Below are 20,293 nucleotides of genomic sequence, written 5' to 3'. Positions count from 1 at the left end.
AGATGCCATCTAATAAATGGAAAGTGTGGATATACACATTCTCCGCAAACATGTTTTCCACACACAGCCATCTGTACCCATATACGTAGGTTTGCAGATCTGCACAGCACACAACAAAGCCGTCATACTTTCTGATTTTGTGATAAACAAATATCAGAATAGAAGTAGGACTGAAAAGTTCCAACATGGCTCAGTGAGGAGGCATTTCTTGGAGCCCAGGATCCCATGATTAGGGCTACACAGAAGGTGAAAGGGATTTCTGATTGCTGAGGGGGTGACCTCTTGGGTGATGGGGGATGGAGCAATATAGAAGCTGCGGCCAGTACTGCGGCTATGGGAGTGCATCATCCTCCGCTGTGTGACGTGTCCATGTTTATGCAGACTGTCCCCTGTGGGACAGCAAAGGCACTGAGCCCTGCAGACCTACAGAATGAGATTGCTCATGATACTTTAGGTCAAACATTCTCCTCCCAGCAGTCAAGGCTGATGATTTCACAGAAACTGTGTAGAGAGCCACAGCTAATGCTCAGCTAATGGGAATTTAAAGTATATTACAGAAGAAAACAATATTTATTAATATCATTAGTATTGTGTGTCTATATAAAACTTAAAACAGAATTTAAAAGAGTTTGCATTTCTCCTTCCTTGCTACTTCACCAGTAGCATCTGAAGCGAACAGAACAGAACTAAACTAAAAATACAAAAAGGAGCAAATTAAGCTGTTTAGTTAACTGATATAAAGAGATGACAGTATTGTTTCAAATTCTTATTTTATTTTTAAACTTAAACTTTTCCAAGCATCATCAATTTCATTGACATTTTGTCATAATTTTACATTTAAGCATTAGTTGCTACTTGAGTGCAATTCGTTGCTTGCTATTTTCATAATTGCCAGATAATGGAGAGAGAAAATTAAAGGCCAAGAACAGAAACAGAGAGCAGGAGCCTGGTCTGACAACAGATTGCAGTTGCACTGCCCACATTTCCTAAGGTATATGTTGGAATGGAGTATGATTATGAAGGACTATTCAAATATGTTAGTTGCATTCCAGCCACTAAAACAACAGAAATCAATTATGGTAGCCTGAACTGCTTACATTAAACCTGTGTTCTACAGATGTAATGTGACTACTGTAATACAGCTCACCAGACACTAAGCATCTTCGTACTGATTTTTTTTTTATATATATAAAGAAGAGTGCTTTGTCTGCATACGTGCATATGTGGATGCACAGGGAAATACCAGGAATTCATCATTCATAGCATAGGCATGGACAAACCATTAACTCATTAATCAAATTAGCTGCTAAGCTAAATAACAAAAAAAAGAAGAAAAAAAAAGCAGTATTGAATCCACCTGAATTCCCTTGACCCATTCATGTACTATAGTTGTCTTTGTATTGGACACTGCCTGCTTCTTCAGCCTCGGAGCCAAAGCCAGTATGTCTTTCTCTGTTACCCCCAAATGGTAACTTGTTATAGCCACACTGGGCTGTGCCTGGAAGGAGTACAGACAAATTGACTTTATCCTCTTTTGTAAAGTTCAGGAGTCTGACAGAAGGACATACACCCACAGATGGGGAAGAATATCTCTGAGCATCTGTATGTCATGGAGTCATGAGGCATCTCGTGGGGCATGTTTAGAGAGTACAGAGCGGGGTTGAGGGGCGGTGGGGGTTAGTGTTGTGTGGAATGGAGCAAGGGGGGCAGGTCATTGTGCCTTCAGGCAGGTGGGGGTGGGCTCAGGAGTTAATTGGTAGTTTGTGGTTTGACGCTGAACGGTGGTGACAAGTCTGTGTGGCCAGACCCAGTGAGCCCCTGCTACATATTCACTGTGTCACAGGGCACAGCGGTAACTGTCACAGCTCACCCAGCCAGAGATAGAATAGAGAAAGGGGCAGGAGGAGAGAGTAAGATGGGTAGGAGGAATAAGTGAAAGAAAATGACCAGAGAGTAAAAACAGATTCACTTTTTAATATTCCTTTACCAGTTTTCTGACTGTACGATGCTGAAAGTGTCCAGCGAGCTGTCCAGTGCTACATGCTGGCATTTGGTTTATTATGAACTGTTCACTTACCTGGTGACAAGGGAGAGCTGTGACTGTTTCAAAGCCAGCTAGTAAGTGGGAAAGGGGGAGAGTTGGGGCCAGAATGAGGCTTCATGGAAGCATGACGCTGAGGTGACTCAGTGAAGCCCTGGTCCTAATTGTGGCCCAGGGAAACTATTGTAGCCAGGGTGCAGGTCACCCCGGGACCCAGGAAGGTTACACTGGCCCTCTTAAACCTGTTGTTGCCTGGCGCTCACATAAAAATTACACCTCGTAAATATGTACAGCTAGGGAGTGTGTGAGGCAGGATGGGGTCAGTTACTTTTCTGAACCCTGCCCTTTAAACTTGCAGTCACCTTGTCCTGCTGCTGACTGTCTGTTATGTTGTTCTCTCACAGCCTGCGTGGCAGAAAAGGAGGCCAGCAGCTGTGTATATACTGGCTTGTCTTTTGCTTGGTAGTTTTGTTTTGTGGCACCTCATATTGCTCTCTCACATTTTTCCTGTGTGGATATCTACTTCTACTTGGTTTAATGTGTTTCTGTATTAAGGAACAAAACCTTGTATTGACTCTCTTTGTTTTGCACATATAAACTCATTCTCACGCACACTTATTAAGCAAATAGTTGCTGGGCACTATGGCCCTGATACTGTTAATATTGTCCACATCTACTGTTAGTGAATTTATTCAGTTTTTTCTTCATGCAAAGACATTTCTTTTCTTTTCTGGCAATCAATTGCCAGTTATTATAAACTACTTCAATAATCTCCTGCAATTCAATATCTCCTAAGACAATAAATATATACAAAGAGACTGTCCTTCCAAGAAAAAGGATAGCATCAGTTATCTCAACAAATCCCCAAAAACGACATTTGTTTACCTTCAAATGAAAAAGACCTCTAGTGGCCATAGTAATTATGACTCTAATCTGTTGGAAGGAAAGGAGGAAGTTGGAGTGGGTATGCAAAATGTGTGACATTGGTACAGGAGACAAGAGTTTTCCGTTTTCTACCGACAGTCCACGTTGGTTTCTTTTAACCATGACCACGACCATGATGTTGCTCTGCTGATAGGGGCAACATATTCGGACAAGGCTTATAGTATGTGTTGTATGATTTTTTTAAATAATTGCACAAATCAAGAAAACTTCCCGTGTAAGGCCATGGTAACATTAAAAGAGTTTAGCAATTTAGCATTGTATCCCTATAACATTGTCACATTGGGGATGGCCAGTTCAAAATTGTAGAAAATCAATGAAGTAGAAACTGGAAATATCATCCTTTTATTCATTTATCCACTCATTCTTGTTCCTTGTCAATACATGACTCATACATTACCCACAATGCAACTCAACCGGCCAAAAGTTCTGTGGGAGATTCAGGTGTGTTGTGCCAGTAGCAGCTACTGTAGACTCGAACTGCTAGTGAACGGAGTTTAGGATTATTTCAAATTTATTCACATGTGCAGTTGTTCTCCGCAAGGCCTACAAACTGACTCTGATATGTAAATTTTCCAATTTTAAGAATTTATCTTACTGTGTAATTTAAAAAAAAAAGATAATTTCTTGTAAGGCTATCAATTCAATACAAATTTTAAAAATTCCTTACAGTCAATTATGTTCATCGTTTCTCTACACCAACACATCCTCGTCCCTAAATGACAAAATAGGTAGATTGTCAATTGTACAAAAAGACATATATGACCATTGGAAAGTACCAGTCCAGCAATAGGCTTACAAGACCTTAAGTATGTTACATAAGTAAAGGTTGGGTAGGTGTATGCAAAAAAAACCCCTACTTGGTTAAAATAAGTACACAAAAGGTTTGTGGCCTAATAATAAATGTAAATATGAGTGGTAATAAGCTGCTGCATCATCAACCTTTACAGCCTGTTTTCTGGTGAGGATGGGCCAGAACAGACCCATGTAAAATGAAATATCCAAACTTCATTTCAAATAACAACATCCTGCTCTAATTTATTTTCCAGTGTACAAAAAGACTGTAAGGACCATTGTGTATTCTGGTCAGAATTCAGTCACATTCGCAGAGTGCAGGGCAACTTCACATAAATATTCTCTGCTCTGGTCTGTAGGGCAGGCCTAGCTAGACCGCTTACTGTATGCATTAGGTGTACTACTGTATGTGCACATGTGTAGAACACGCCTGTTCTAATCATGCCTCTTTTGTCATTAAAGTGAGTAATGGGGACACAGGCAATGGAGAGCCCAGGGGAAGACATTCTTACCTTTGTCAGTCTGATATTGTTTTAGAAGGTATTTATTCAGCTTCAGCCTCATTACACACTCTCTCTCTCTCTCTCTTTCTCTCTCTCTCTCTTTCTCTCTCTCTCTCTCTGTCCTTTCTTTGCCAATTTTCTCCTTCTTTGGTTCCCAGGGACCTATGTGGGAACAATAGATGTACAATTAATGTGGGCCAGGCACGGGAGAGCAAGCGTTTGATGTTCCTGTTGAGTGGCCTCCTTGTTGAGGGTAGGAAAGCAATGTTTGGCTGGGCTCAGGCTTTACTGTGTGTTTCCTTTTTTTTCTGAAGCATATTAGCTCCCAGATTATAAAAATTCAGACCATAAATAAGCTGATGGCAGCTGCAATATGCCAGAAATAATGTTTACAAAGCCAAGGCCCCCATTATCTCCCACGGCCTAAAGTAGGAAGACAAGGAGTGGGAGAAAAAAAGAAAAATGCTTTTAGCATCCTTTATGCTCACTTTTATTACGCTCTTCTTCACTCTCATTTACTCACATGCTACCTCCTCTCTCAATTAATATGAGGAGGAAGATATAGTCATGCTAATACACCAAAGGACTGGACAGGTGGAGTATACTGATGCAGTTCCTTCTTACATTTTCCATACCCACTAATTCTTAGTCAGTAAGAAATTTGTGTATCCAAGCATGCTTTGGGAAAAAGACGGGGACACATGCTGGACAGGTCACAGAGCCAACATATACAGTGATTTTCATTCTGCACATATGGCCAATATACAATTAAATATCCCTAAGAATCATGAAGAAATTGGATGACTCCGCACCTCACAATTTATATCCAATGCCAACATTCAGTGTCAATGCAGGAAGTAATGTGGCCTATCTGTAGCGAGATGGTAAATAAATGGGTGGAAGTCATGCAAGAGGCTAATGTTTGGATCCCTTCACAGACCAGCAATTAACATTTGCTTCTTTTTTTTTTTAAGTGTAACCATTACATACATTACCAAGTAAGTTAATTGTCCAACTAATTATATAGTAACTGATTTATTTCCCATATTACCACAATCTTTCTCTAACCTGAACCATTCTGTACTTATTAAATTATTAAGAAATTACTAAAAAGTGTACTTTTTTTTTTTGGACAACAAAACAACCTACCTGCCTGCTACCATATCCTTATCCGACCTGGGCACAGATGTTTGGAGGTTCTCCAGAGATATCATCCCAAGAGCAAAACATCCATTGGAGTGGGGCAGCCAAATAAAAACCCATGGACATGAGGAGTACAGCCAATTCATCTTCAAATGTGGTCATGATGAGGAAGGACATTCAATTCCATGCAAGCTTTGTGATTGCACATTGGTCATTCATGGGAAAAAGAAATATTGGGAAGTCATGAATTGGTTTAGGTTGGGTGCCCTGGAAACCAGAGAAGTGAGCAGTAGCATTCACGTGGCACTGAAGGCCAAGTTCATTGAACTCTGCCATGAACAGTGTCACAGGTTCAAGGGACTTTTGTTTTGTTCTATGTGATTCCTGGTGAAAGATAATGGTAATGAGCACTGCCAAATTATTGTCTGATTCACGGCTCTGTAGCATGTATATTAACCTTGCTTCATAAATACAAATGTAATGGATAAATGTTTGAGAATTAATTTAAATAAGTTGAAACCTAGCAGCTTTTTTATGATGCGTGTGTCATGGCTTCAACTGCTGCAACAATCAGATGATGCAATTTGGGCAGAAAACACAATGTTTCAGTGTGTGTGTGTGTGTGTGTGTGTGTGTGTGTCACGCAAACACACACACACACACAAATCAAGAAGCAAACATATTACATACACTTTCGGCACAGTGGTGGCAGGTGCTTGTTCTAAATGTAGATGTAACGTCAGTGTCTTTGATCAGACAGGCTGGTGAAGGTCAGAGTGTGTTTTCATAAAAGATGGGGGGAGAAGACACTGTGTCACATAAAAGCTTGTTGCTTTGTTGGGAAAGCAAGCAGGAGGTAGTGAAAATTGAAGTGTGAAGTGTTTGGTAGGGTTTTGAATCTTCTCAGGCAAAGCATAAACAAATGTGAAACCGTACAGATGCTCATACACAGTGACATATTCTCTATTTCAAACAAACACAGGAACCAACAGTGGCTGGATTGAATAGTACATTTTGGTAATCCACTGAAAAAACAACCATATCTATAAATAAAATATGCTTGTTCAGCAATAATTCACTTTGCCAATTACAGGACTTTCACACAGGACAATTGCGGTTTTTATCACACTTATTGTCAGATCTATACTACTAAAACACTTGGTCAGACCAAAAATTAGGCATTTTGGGAAATACACCTAGGAGTTAGACAACAAAGCAAGGCTAGCTGTTTCCATGTGTTAGCTCTGTGCTAAGATATGCTAAGCTAACCAGCCCCTGGTTGAGGCTTCATGTATCTAGCATACAAATATGAGAGTGGTATCAATCTTCTCTACTCTGCAAAAAGCAATTAAGCGTGTTTCGCAAAATGTTGAGAAGTTCCTTTAAGGTTAGGGAAAGATTGTGATTTGGGAAAACACAAAGAACCTCAACATTCAACAAAGACCACAATCTTTTCCCAACAAAACCATAAAACATGAATCATAATTTAGTTTCCAGGTGCAGATATTGTAGGAGAGCAAATGATATATGCTGACATTGACCCTTTTGCGGAAAACTTTAGTATAAAGTTCACCATATTTGTGAATGCAAATGATTTGCGTATACATATACATTAAAAAAAAAAGATTTTAAAATCTCACCAAAGCCCACAAAGAATGGATGGGGTGGAAGAATTAAAAACGTTTATTACTTCAGTGTTTTTCTTCCTTATTCTTCTGCTGTGGTCGGTGTCTTTAAGTGTGTCTAAGACTTTCCATTTTGCTGTCACTTTAGATATTCTTCTTATCTTTTAAGAACTCATCTACTCCTCTTGGCAGCTAATGGAAGTGGCGTGGAGGTGGGGCACTAAGATGGCATAAAGGCAGTGTGGCCAAAGCGTCAGCATAGAAGAAAACCTTCCTGTGATGGCTTTCAGTTTCACAGGTAAAGGAGGGGAGGTTGGCACAGTGAAATATGAAAATAATATATCTAAATTAGGGTCACTGTACCCATTTAAGTAACAATGTAGCAAAGGTATAGAAGTATTTGAGTACACAAACACTGACATTTGAGAATGAAATGGAAGCCAGATACAGAATGGCTTAACTGAAGGTTTTGTCATTTATGTCAGTAGAAGCAGAGGAATCAGAGGTTTGTTCCTGTAAAACAAACAAACTCAATAAACATGTTTCTGAGAAAATAGTACCTAGGAGGGGTGAATTTTATCAGTGGCGCCTAAACAAATTGGCGGGATGGAAAATCTTCAATATACTCTGCATAGGATTTAATGAAACGGATACTACTCATGCAATTGCTGCCAGCTGCAGAGCTCCATTTGCAGCTGAGAGGGAGAGAGGATAAATCAGAAGTCAAATGCCAATACGCCATCGGCCAAATCTCTCAACCTGATGAAACGCAAGAATAATCAGATTTAGAGACGCTTTTTGGGAGTGGAAGTTCTTGGAGACTGGGAGTGTTGGGTGATGATACACACAGAACGGACGGAACAAGGAGTGCGTTTTCCTGACTGACTGACAGTCCCAAATAATCTGTGGGGGGGGGGCAAGCTTGGCTCCCGGCAGCTTGGAGAAAAAAAACGGAGAAAGAGAAATGTTCTTTGTGGAGGACTGAGGATGCGATGGTTGATTTGTGGGTCAGATAAGGGTAAAGAAATTGAGAGGCTGACAGATGACTTGGTCTTGGCAATTTTTTTATCTAACGTTTCCATGTGCTACTGTGTTTGCATTTTGCATAGTGCATTTGTCAGTGTATTTGTGTGCCTGCAAGACATACTGTATGTGCAGAATTTCTGTTGTTCATGGTGACAAATGTGTGTATATTTGTGTTGCCTCTCACAGGTGTTTCATCTTCTTGTTCATCAGTTGACACAGACGTGCAGAAAACCTTGAAAAAGAGCAACATAGCTACTTCTCTGTCAAGCCGAACATGAGACACTTCGGCTGTTGTTACACTCTGCTTTCGCACTCTTATCACACACTTGCCATCACTTGGTCAGCTGCTGACTGTTTGCGTACAGTTTACAATGACATACATTTATCTGTAAAGACTTAATGAAACGTGAGAATCCTTTTGAATGGGCTGTGTAATAGTTTAGGACATGATTCATCCATCACAGGCAGAGCATGTTTAGACAGGACAGTTTGTTTCACCAGTCATAACAATCTCTGAATTCATTGCAGTCAGAATTAAGCTATAAACTTGTGCAAATTATAGTGCAATATCAGCCTTAATTAACTAGCAGATATTTTCCAGTTATAACAAAAAGCAGTAAGAAAAAAACAACTTTTCAGCTATATACAGTAGGTTATGTCGATAGCACAACAACTACTGTACTGTAATCTCACTGAGTGTAAAACATTAGTATTTGCTGGAATAAGCTGGTTTATATCTTCTCATTTTCATTGACAAGAACAAGACTTGTGTTTGCTATGGTGAGAATAAAACAAAACTCCCCCCAAAAACACCCAATACATAAACCCACATATTAACATAATTAATGAATATTAGTTTTCTTTTAAATAAAGCATATTAGACTCAGTTTATGATGAACTACAAACATATTTTTCCCTTTTACTAAAAAAACATTTCTCAACAAAACATTTTAAATCTGAGCTATAGAGGAGACCACCAGGTTTTTAAACCCTGAACAAATCCATTATAGATTTTCTGGGCTAATTATGAATTGACTGTCATGTCATGGCCTTTGGAGTATCGTCTGAAAAATGAAAACCACTGCAAACTATTGTACATTAAACTTATGCTAAAACAAATCATTCTTGCATGTTTTCCTAGAGTTTTTCTTTTTGCTGATGTTGAAGAAAGGCTGCTAAACCTCCCGTAATCTTCTGATCGCTTTGTCTGATTGCACTGTTGGTATTCTGTGATTGGCGCTCTGTTATTTCTAGGGGCATGCAGGCACTGGAAACGAGTTTGCCATTTAAAACTGTGATAATGCAAACACACTGTCCACATAGTGCCAATGTCAAACTGAGGAGAGGCTTTCAGATGATGTCAACGGGCCAGCTGTTTGTGTGACTCTTACTGATCCATACTATTCAGCTCTCTGAATGAGAGAGCAGCAGTAGCAGTAAAGAGAGCGAGAGGGTGGGGTGGGGTGGGGTGGGGGGCAGCAGGCTACTGTAATGTGGAAAACATCGGTGTATTTGCAGTAAGGGAGTTCAATTTGCTGGGACGATTTTCTTGTCTTTCAGCGTCAAGTCTCAGTAGCACTTTGATGTTGAATATTTTGTTCCGGTTTTTGGAGCTGAAAAGTGTAGCGCGCGCGCGCGCGCGTGTGTGTGTGTGTGTGTAAGAGTGTGTGTGTGGGAGCAGGCCAGCCATACAGTATACAGTAGGCATCATGCTGCAGCAGCACCAGGTAGGCGGCAATCACACAGCACTGTTTCCGTGGAGCAGACAGAGAGACAGCAGGCCTGATTCGGATAGAGTAAGATCATTTAATCTAACCATTTACCATTTAATTTTTTTTTTTTTTTTTTTTTTTTTTGCTAAATTTAACCTTTATGCTTTAAAAAAAAACTTCCCAAAAATAACGTGTGTTTTGTTGCATGCATGCGACTGCAAACAGGCCTTTCTTGCTCACCGCCATTCCCTAATAATTAAACTTATTCTTAAATGCCGTAAATGTATTTTTATGTTTTGCTTAATTTTGAACTACAGCGTGGCTTGTAGGAGTAAAAAACAAAATAATAAATTTTCAAATTAACGTCGTAGCCTCTCCAATTCAAAGAAGGAAATCCAAGACAAGTACATTTACAGATTGTCACCTCTTTTTCTTCATTATTTTTATTTGACTGGCAAAAATTTCGCAATAAAGTAAGTTCAGAGGTGAATATTAAAAACATCAAAATCCTTTTAAATTAAGCTAAAGGTAAGAGGAGACCATAAAGATTTTTCCTAACACAAGTGTCGATGTATTTCATTTATAAAATGTAAACTATAATTTTTTTTATCATTATTATTATTATTATTATTATTATTTTATCATTAGTATTATTGTTGTTGCTGCTGCTATCATATAGTATCCTGTTCAAATGTGAGTGAAAGTGCCGTGTATCCTGCAGTTCCCTAGCGCCATACAGTGGCAGGAAAACGTTTTCAAAGCTGTTCCATTTTGGTCTCTAGGCCGCCCAGGAGTGATTTATGCTCCCCGTCACTTTGTGAAATCTTTTTTATACTTATAAGCAGAGGGATTATTCTCACTTTTTTTTGCATTTAAAGCTCTTGATGACTCTAAAAATATGAATCCATCAAATTCTATTTCATACAGAATGATCTTCAGTTTTCTGTTTGTTGGTTTGACTTGTTTGACAATTGTAAAATATTGTCTGCGCACATACAGGCTATTATCCCCCGACTTTAAAGGTTGTTAGAGTCAACTTTGATGTCAAAAATGAAAAGCGTTTTAGCACAAAATCCGTTTGAGGAGGAAAAACCTAATAGCGTAATTGGGTCTATCAAGTAAAATTGATACAATAACATCCCCTCGCTCGGTTCAAAGAATGCCCAAAGAAAACTGTGACACTTTTTTTTTGTCTACTGACCCCTGCTATTTTCTTCCACCCGGACTCATTTACCGGCGAGGGGAGGAAATATTACATGGGACCATCTGAGGATGGTTTTTCTTTGAAACAATTTCTCCAGGTCGCTCCTGAGGGGAGTTTGAAAACATGTCGGCCCTAATTAGCGCTTCAGACATCACACGCGAGTCCAGTAGTTTGTCCTGTTTTGGATTTTGACAACATAGTAGTCATACAAAAATCCAAAAAATCTTATTTTTTATGCTGAATAAATCCGTTTATAAAGAATGGAAACTTTCTGTACACGATTTCTAACGTTATAGGCCTATCATAAGGAAGTATTTTATTGTAGTGTTTTCTTTACATCGCATTGTCTTTATTTTCTACTTTAAAAATCAAAATGAATTGCTGTTGAATCAATACTGGTATGTGTTGTTTTTCTAGCGTACTAAATTAATAAAATGCCCTCCCTAAATCTTTTCTTAAACATTATCTGAATTTATTTTAATCCTCTAAAACACAATATATTTGACGCAGTGTAGCTAATATTTAAGGCAACATGGGGGAAAATAAGTATAATACAGTAATAAGGATACAAAATTAATGTCACCATTAAACTCTGATCATTAGAAATAAGAGAGCAGAGCAGATTCAGTCTTTATTTCTGCCTTGTATGAAGGTATTCCCCAGTTTTTCTTTTTTTCTTTCTGGTAAACTATTTCACATACCATTCTCAGCCCAGGACTAAATACCATCAAAATGACTCTAAATTTTATTATTGATCAAAATTATATTTAATTAAAATCTTTAAAAAGCAGGGCTAATAGGACTAATTGTTTACATAAAACTGTTTTCTGATTCATTTCAAAGCAGATTTATTTCAATATGTTAACACCAGATCTATTTCTACCTGAAATAAATAAAATCATGATTTCTGCTCTACTTTGCACTTGTTCACCATCACGCATAATGATGTAAGAAGAAGGGATCTGATTATGCATCATGGCTTTTTCAATCACATTACATCAGTGATGATACCAGGATCATAGCAATCATTTACCCCAGTTGTCTATTAATCACCTTCCATTAGTGTCTTTTACCGGGCTTTCAGAGGGGTTCCAGGATCCCAGTCCATGTTTAAGGATAAATGAGTCATCAAGCCAACCGCAAAAATGCAATAACTAACTGCCTTTTGTTCCTGTGTGTCACTCCAGCGTACTTTTCATTTGAGTTCAGAACACAAAACACAGGCATCGATTAAAATGTGTTTTCCCACCATCAGGGTAGGGCACGGGACAGTGTCCCATGGGATCCCAAAGGTTGGTGTGGGCGATGGAAAGGAAAGCAGAGATGGGAGACTCATGTGCAACATTTTAAAAAGAGGAGGGTTCTCCATCTTGCTTTGTCAGGGGGGCTGCTGACATGGGGAAACATCTGCTGCGTAGAAATAGAGACTAATGACTCAAATTATATGCAGTCAGAGGGTCTGCCAGCTTAGATGGGGAATGTAATGGCAGAGAATATGAATAGACAGCATCCGTTCGACCCCATGGCCAAAAAGGTGTGGACTCAAAATTCACAAAATGTAACCTTTCCTCGTTCATACTCTAGCAAGACCAAGAAGACATATCTGGGTGTTTGTGTGTGTGTAAAGTTTAAAAGATATGCTAGTTTATGTTCACCCCAAGTTGATCCACACATGTGAAAGTGTACCTCACCTTGCGTGCTTACTGGGACGACCACAACAAAACACACATCAGCGGGGTTGTTTGTTGTCTGTCTCTAATAATCAGCCTCTCCGCCATTTGATCTGGCAGCTGAGAAGTCTGTCTCCGTCTACTGCATGTTCCTTGTTGTGTTGGTCCACTTGAGTGAAAATGGAATTTTTAGGGGCACGTTTCACCTTTTGGTTTACTCTGCAACAGCAGCTCGCCGATGCTTTTATGATTAGGACGACTAAATTAGAACCAGAGGACGCAAAGCAGGAGAGAGAGACAGACAGGAACAGCCCAAGTGGCCAAGCGATGATCCCTTCTGCCTGCTACCTTTTCTAGGATTGATGCACAGAGCCAATAAACCTTTGTTTCAAAAAGATGAATGTTGTCATTGTTATTGTAATGTTAATCGCCATATACAGTGCTCATGGCACGAGGAAGCACACTGTTCCTTGATAGCATGTCAGTTGTTATGATCATCAAGGTAGACAGGCACAACATTGGCTCTAAGAATGTTTCATCAAATTTCTCCACCATAATGTTGATTTACATGCAATTTTGAATCCTCCATGTGGATAACAAAAGGAAGCTGAAAAGCAGGCAAAGGGGAATGTGTGCTTATGTTCTCGGTTTCAGTCATGCCTGTAAGCTGATTTATCTTACCATGAGAGGCAGAGCTTGAGAATATGCAAGCAGAGAAAGCTAATGGATCATTATTATGTGTTCCTCACTCCCCTATCTATCTAATGACCGCAGGGCTTTGCGATTCTGGCTTTGATTTGGAGGCCATTCTCCAATGTGACTTGAGTGGACTAGCTGAGCTAAGACACAATTTTCAGGAGATTGCAGAGTAAGTGCCTCTGGCAAGACCTTTTTATTTATATGGCACTTGAAGTTCTCTATCTCGCTCTTCTGTTTGGGAGAAAGAGAGCAAGAAGCGGAATAGAAAGAGTTGTTCTAACTGTTATTGATTGGGTTTTAAAGGATGAAAATCACTGTGAAATGCAGGTTAAAACAAATATTAATAGCAAAAAGAGTCTGCAGTAATTTCTTTAATGGTCCTCAAAAAGAAGAAAGTTTATATTTGGTGTGAGTATGCTCAGTTTCTTCCCCAAAATGCCCTCACATGTCAGTAAAAACTGAATGATCCAGTGCTGTTTTTAATGATGCTCAATATTTTGATATGTGATTATGTGTACAGCAGTTGGACATGGGAGGAAATCAATTCTCACTGTGCATGGAGACAAATTTACTCCAGTTTTCCCCCCAGAAATTGTTCATGCCAAATAAAATAAAACATTTCAAGAGGAAAAAGGCAACAAAAACATGTGCCTAGAACAGCCTTCTATCTGAATAAATTACAGAGAGTTGATGGACTTTGTTTCAGTGTCACCTGGTTCAATGGCACTGCTCGACTCAAAGTTCAGGTTTTAGTCTATGGACATTTCCAGCAAGCACTTTAGTTTGAATTACTGTATATTGTCATTATGCATTTTATAAATATTGCTTTCATAACCATTATCCCCTACAGCTATATTTTTGTCTGTCCATGTGTGTCTTTGTGCATGCTTGTTTGCCACAGGCACCTGTGTGTGTCCTAAGAGTGCATTCAAATGTCATTGATTCATTTGATTGGCCACAAGTTGATTTAAAAATGGGAAAGCGGTAAAATGAATGTCATATTGAACCTACAGCCATACCTGTATACCTGTTTATGTCTAATACACAAATACACAGTTCATCTGTTGACTAACAACTCTCCCTTGTGGACACAGAGGACACTGCATGAGTAAGGAAAAGAAAAGTTTCAAAATTACCTTCACCTTTTGTTGCTGTTTCAAAGCCTGCTGGCTCTCCCTTCCACAAGTTCCTTCGCAGCTTTCCCCTTTTTCAAACCTCACAGTGTTCACAGATTTTTCACAGTTTTCACTGTCTCACTGAACTGCTGTTTCGGTTTCTGATGTGATCCTTTTCAGATCATCCGCAGTGTGGGTGGTGTAACTCAGACAGGCACATACAGCATGGCCGACCTCAGAAGTATCTTGTTACAAAGTAAAATAAAATGTATCAAAACATTAATGTGAATGTGTCATTTCTAAATGCAAAAACATTATAAGTCATTATTTTGGAATATATATTTACAGCAGAGTTGAAAACAGTACAGCAAAACTTAAATCATCGAACGTTTGGATTTTTATCTAATCTTTTTGTATATATATTAATAAGCTATGCACAAACAAAACAGTTGAACAATAAGCTGTTACTTAACAAAACACAGCAGTTGCTAGGCGATACAAACAGGAGTGTATAATTACCAGGGTAAGTGGCAGTTCCATCATGCGTAACATTGAAATTCACTGTGATTCAGTCACAGGTGTGCCGTTGTTAGGTGTTTTACAGCATGCTTCAAAAATGTCTCGGCAAATCACAGCTGCAGACTGGAACCTTCTCTTAATAATTAGGTCAAATAATTAATGAAATTATGAAACAATGAGCCTGGAGAGGCCGTGTTTTACATCTCAGAGGCGTTGATAGTCCTCATCATGATGCCAAGCAAGAGTTGAAGTGTCTGATGGCTTTTTGGTTTTGAGAATCAGCAGAAACATTCTGTGAGCGTTACTGTTGAAAAAGACAAAATGTTTTATTATGAATCAATAATTTTATTCTGAAAACAATAAGCACTGATTAATAGCAACATTTATTTTTTCTTAAACAGTAAGCCTGTGTATGTAGTGTATGTGCTGTGTGATTTTGTTTTTAGCATAGTAATATTTTGTTTTGTAAGTAACAGAGCTTTGATATGTCAGTGATGAGATGCTGAATGATAAATCTTTCTCATGTGGAAAATGTCAATTCATATAGATAAATATGCTAAAGCCATATAATGAATTTAATGTGTCCTTCATCACTTACTATTCATCATTTCTACTTCTTGTCACCTTGACTGACTAAACATTTGTTTTCATCCACACCCGTTGATCAGCTTAATGTAATCATGTTTATGATCTGTCTTTTCAATCCACAATACCTTATTTATACCAATACCTGTGTTTGCAGGACTATTTTCAAGTCGCATTTGATCTTTCAGCTTTACTTGTTAATTTCCAATTGGAGCTTTAGTAAAGGTAAACATTATTAAATACTATAATGAGGCAGTAAATAATCCATCACAGACACATAACATCTTTGTTTCAAAACAGTAGCAGATCTCTCTCAAAGAAAAAGGACACTTGAATGGAAAGCTAAGTAAACAAAACCAATTACATTAATTAGACATTCAAATGTGTCCAACTGGCATCTGTCAGGGTTATTATTACACGTGCATTTCAGACCAGAAGACCTGCAACTCTGTGTCACTGATTACAATTCAGTAAGTCAGAGAAACATGTACCTTTTACAAAAATTCATGCAAAATTCCATCATTGTTTTTGTTTTTTTAGGTCTAGGTCTACATTCCCCACTTAGCCCCCCTGGATTGCTTGTGGCATTCAGTCATCAAGGGGATTAATGTCCTTCAAACTTTCATATCCGACATAAATGACAGATTGTTTTCTCTCTCGCGTTTTGATGTGTGCAAGAGAGGGGCATATACGGCCTGCTTTGAAGTCAGCAGAGCTTTTATCTTCCTCTATTTACAATGGCTAAAGTGTTAAGTGGAGTTCTCGTTTGGCTTGAAGGATGTAATACCCTGCAATGAGAGATTTACAGGAAAGGGAACTGCAAACTGTGTGCTCGTTTCGGGGGGCCCTTCTAACAAAAACTATTTATGCAAATCCAGAGGCTGTAGATTGAAAGCCCTCCCAGACAAAATCAGATGTTTTCCAACAGGCTGCCGTGCTGAGTTGGCAGATGTTCTGTCCCTTCAGCAGGGACCCTTTAAACAAAAGCTGTTGATGCCTCTCTGCATTGAATGTAAGCTGCGTCAAGAGCTGCATTTCCTTGGAGCCATCTGGAAGATGGCTGAGGATTTGCCTGGCTGGAGCAGGCCTAGCACAGGAGCACCGGGAAAGTGAGGGCACTAATTGAAATGAATACTAATGATCTAATAATAGCAACTTAGCCCCTCTGCTGATGTGAGGGGAAGAGGTGAGAAATTCAAGATGAGATTTGAAGTTTTGGAAGGGTCAAGTGACCCATTTATTGTAATCATCTACAGAAACTGGGACACTTAATGACATCTGTTGAGTTTTAAAAAATTGGAATTTTTTGTGCGCTTGGATAAAATGCTTTCCATATTCATTACACTGGGCTGGTGGCAAAAGTCTATAAAGGTCCTCAAAACCTCACCAAATACAAAAAAAAAAGTTTGTCATATTTATGAATTGACCCCTTAAAGAGCAATAATTATAAAGTACAATCAAATAACAATCCACTGTATGTGGATGAAATCAGTAGGAGTGAACATTTGTCAAAATGTAATTGCACTGGAGTTAATTTATAATGTCACTAAGGATGTTAACTTAAGGATGATTCATGTGGTGCGCAGCTGGAATAACTGTTTAAGTAATTAAATTGGAATCATTCAGCCTCTGCAGAACCACCACACTTCCCTTATACTGGTCAACTATAACATTTCCTGCTGACAGAAAGTTAAAAATTCAGTGTCATTTCAAAATGTAAACTCCATCAGAATCCCCAGTGTCATTTACACTGGGGACATGTCCCCACCACATTTTGAAATGGCAGATTTTGTCCCCATCCCTTTTTGAAAGCATTTGTTAAAAATGTTCTGAAAAAAATAGCACCAAGAAATGATAACTAATGTTGACTAATGAAAATGCTTTGAGAAAGGTTAATTTGCACAATAACACTGCATATACACTGCAATTTAAATATAGAAGAAACAAATGTGCATTGACCAAATAAAGTAACTTAAACTAAGAAGCAAGCAGTTGATAATTGCATTATGTTCTGGAGCACAAAATGTCTCCAAAATGCAGGAAATTAAGTGTTTAATCCTCCAATTTTAAGGGGGAGGACCCCCATACCCTCCATCTTGTTCTCCTGCAGTCATGTCTCATGACCCAAGTGTATCATCACACCCCTAATCTGAAGTCACAACAACACGAAGTGAAGCCCTTGATCAGAATATATCAAACAAACATACAACACACAAACAAAAATGTGTGCACAGATGCAGACACTTACGGTAAGGTGTACAAAAAATATCTTGTGCAACTGTAGTGGCACATGGAGATAAAAGCTGAGATGCAAGTGATGCAAACAGTGTAAGTGTATGTGGCCTTGCCTACAGTAACACAGGTATTTTCATAACCGTGACCTTTTTTTACGTGGTTCTGCCGTTCGTCCACACGGAAACGCAGTATCAGGTAACTGAAACCCAACATTTTTGAAAACCCCTGCCAGGGTGAGGATTTTCAGAAACGCCGTTTCTAACAGTGTAGACATTACAACCGGGGATTTTGCCTTGCGACGTCAGATTGTGCGCCACTGCACTACAATTTTATTAGACTCTGATTGGCCAACGTGGTTTTACGGTTAGGGTCATATCGCCGCCAGGTGGTTTGGCATGCTCTTGACAGCGCTTGATAGCGTGTGTTTGCGTTTTCATGTGGATGGAGATTTTTTTTTAAACGAAGGAGGAAAAACTCCGGTTGTAAAAATACCCGTGTCCGTGTGGAATAGGCCTATTTCACGTGAAATGAGGACATCAAGTTGAGAAGTCAAATTTGTGAGTACAGGCCTCCCCAATCAGTTTCCACGTGCTTCAAAACTCCAGCTGAAAGTATCTATCTACTGTATGTATCTGCCCTAATGACCCAATTAGAATGGCAAACCTGGTGACAAAGCCATTTGTAAACTATTCACTTTTGAAGTCACTATCAGGAAGGCTGAGTGCAACAGTAGGGGGTGGACCCAAAAAAAACACAACATACACACACAAGCAGGCATGGCAATTAAACACAGGTGAGACACACTGGGAATCAAGGTAGACAGGAAACAAAGCTAGTCAAAAAAAAACAATCGCCAAAATTACAAAATAAAAAAGGAAGTAAAACAGACCATACGCAAGGATATGTGTAACTAAATACAACAGAAAACAAGAAAGCAATGCTCAACAAAGAAAACCTAAACAAGAACGCAGATGCAATGGGTAAAACAGAAATAGACATTTAACAAAATAACCAAAGGTCGTGACAGTCACATCAAACTAAAGCAGGAGCTATCCGTCCTACAACCTCCCAAACACATAGCTCTCACCCTGACCTATATCACCCAGAGTTCTCACAGAGCCCTGAACCCTTGCTGACCTGGTTGGCATATCAGGGGTCAGGCAGAGACCTCCCCAAGGGTTGTGTGTGCTACACGTCTCTCTTCCTTTAAAGTTCAGAAAAATCTGCAGTGTTTACCGCCATCTACAAAGCAGTGTGAAGCTACACCCTCCAGCTGCCTCCACTTCAGAGGGAGAGGGCATGTCAAAACAGCACATGGCTCTGCCCTGCTAAAGTCACGCCTGCAAGTGGAGCAATCTAGCAGGTCATCTGGAGTGACAGAACGGCTGCAGCCCTGATCCTCTGTGCACTTCTGCTCTGGTTCTGAAGTGTTCCTCTCTTCAAATGAAATAATTTTGCAATAATACCAACTAGTGTAACTGTGAGTCAGGAAGCAATTTGTCTTTTATGTTGCTTTGTTGTGTCTTTTTATGTATTACATCTACTCTTATGGTAGAACTACGAATATTATTGAGACTTACTTACTGTGAATCAAAGTCATCATGTTGTTAATATACTGTAGATCTGTTGATCTGAAATATTCTAAGTACGAGTCTAAAATACATTTCCATTACATGTCACTATTCAGTCACAGGATGCCTTTTTTACATCCCATTTCATGGCAACAGTAAGCCAGAATTTAAGTGTTAATACAACCTTTTCGCTTTCGTATGAGGGCTTTTTTGAACAACCTTGTCGTCGCGTGTGCTGTTCTGTTAGCAGTAAAGCGACATAAAATGTCATTGACTTCTAATTGTGTTTGCACTAATGCTATGTCAAGCCAGACCCTGGCCTCCTTTGTCCAGTCCGTAGGCCATTTGGCTACAGCAATGCACTTGGAGAGCAGGATAACAGATGAATGGCCATGGCCTAATAGGCCATCTGTGGAAAAAAAAATTGCAGTCAATTAAGAGTCCACTGCCTCCAGTTGAGATGGCCATTAGACAACCCCACCACCACAAGTGACTCTTCAGTGGCTTTTTCTCTTCAGCTACCTGCTCCTTTTCATTCATGGTGTCCTCGAGCTGCCCAGTCCCTCAAAGACTGACTTTTGTCCTTTTCTGTTGTCCACCAGTCTTTTCTAGGTTCTATTAAAACACATGCAGTTTTCCACTCAATGATTGTATGTGACCCTGGCGGTCAAATAGAATCCCCTTCACTTCCTTTTTTCCCCCTCTTGTCCTCACATATTGGAACTCCCCCAATACATCATACAAAACGTAGCAAAGCTCTTACTCCCCATCAAAAGGACATCCTTTAGAGTCATTACAGACACACACTAAGCTAACTTAAAAGCCCATAACATTTGTCTGACAAATTGGCATTTACTGTTTTTCATATCTAGTCCTTCACAATGTCCGAAACCTCTAACACACACACA

This window comes from Micropterus salmoides, unplaced genomic scaffold (genome assembly GCF_014851395.1).
Source record: "Micropterus salmoides isolate LMB-PRFRI ecotype aquatic unplaced genomic scaffold, ASM1485139v1 Ms_hic_scaffold_20, whole genome shotgun sequence".
Taxonomy (NCBI): Eukaryota; Metazoa; Chordata; class Actinopteri; order Centrarchiformes; family Centrarchidae; genus Micropterus; species Micropterus salmoides.
Note: the sequence above shows the minus strand (reverse complement) of the source record.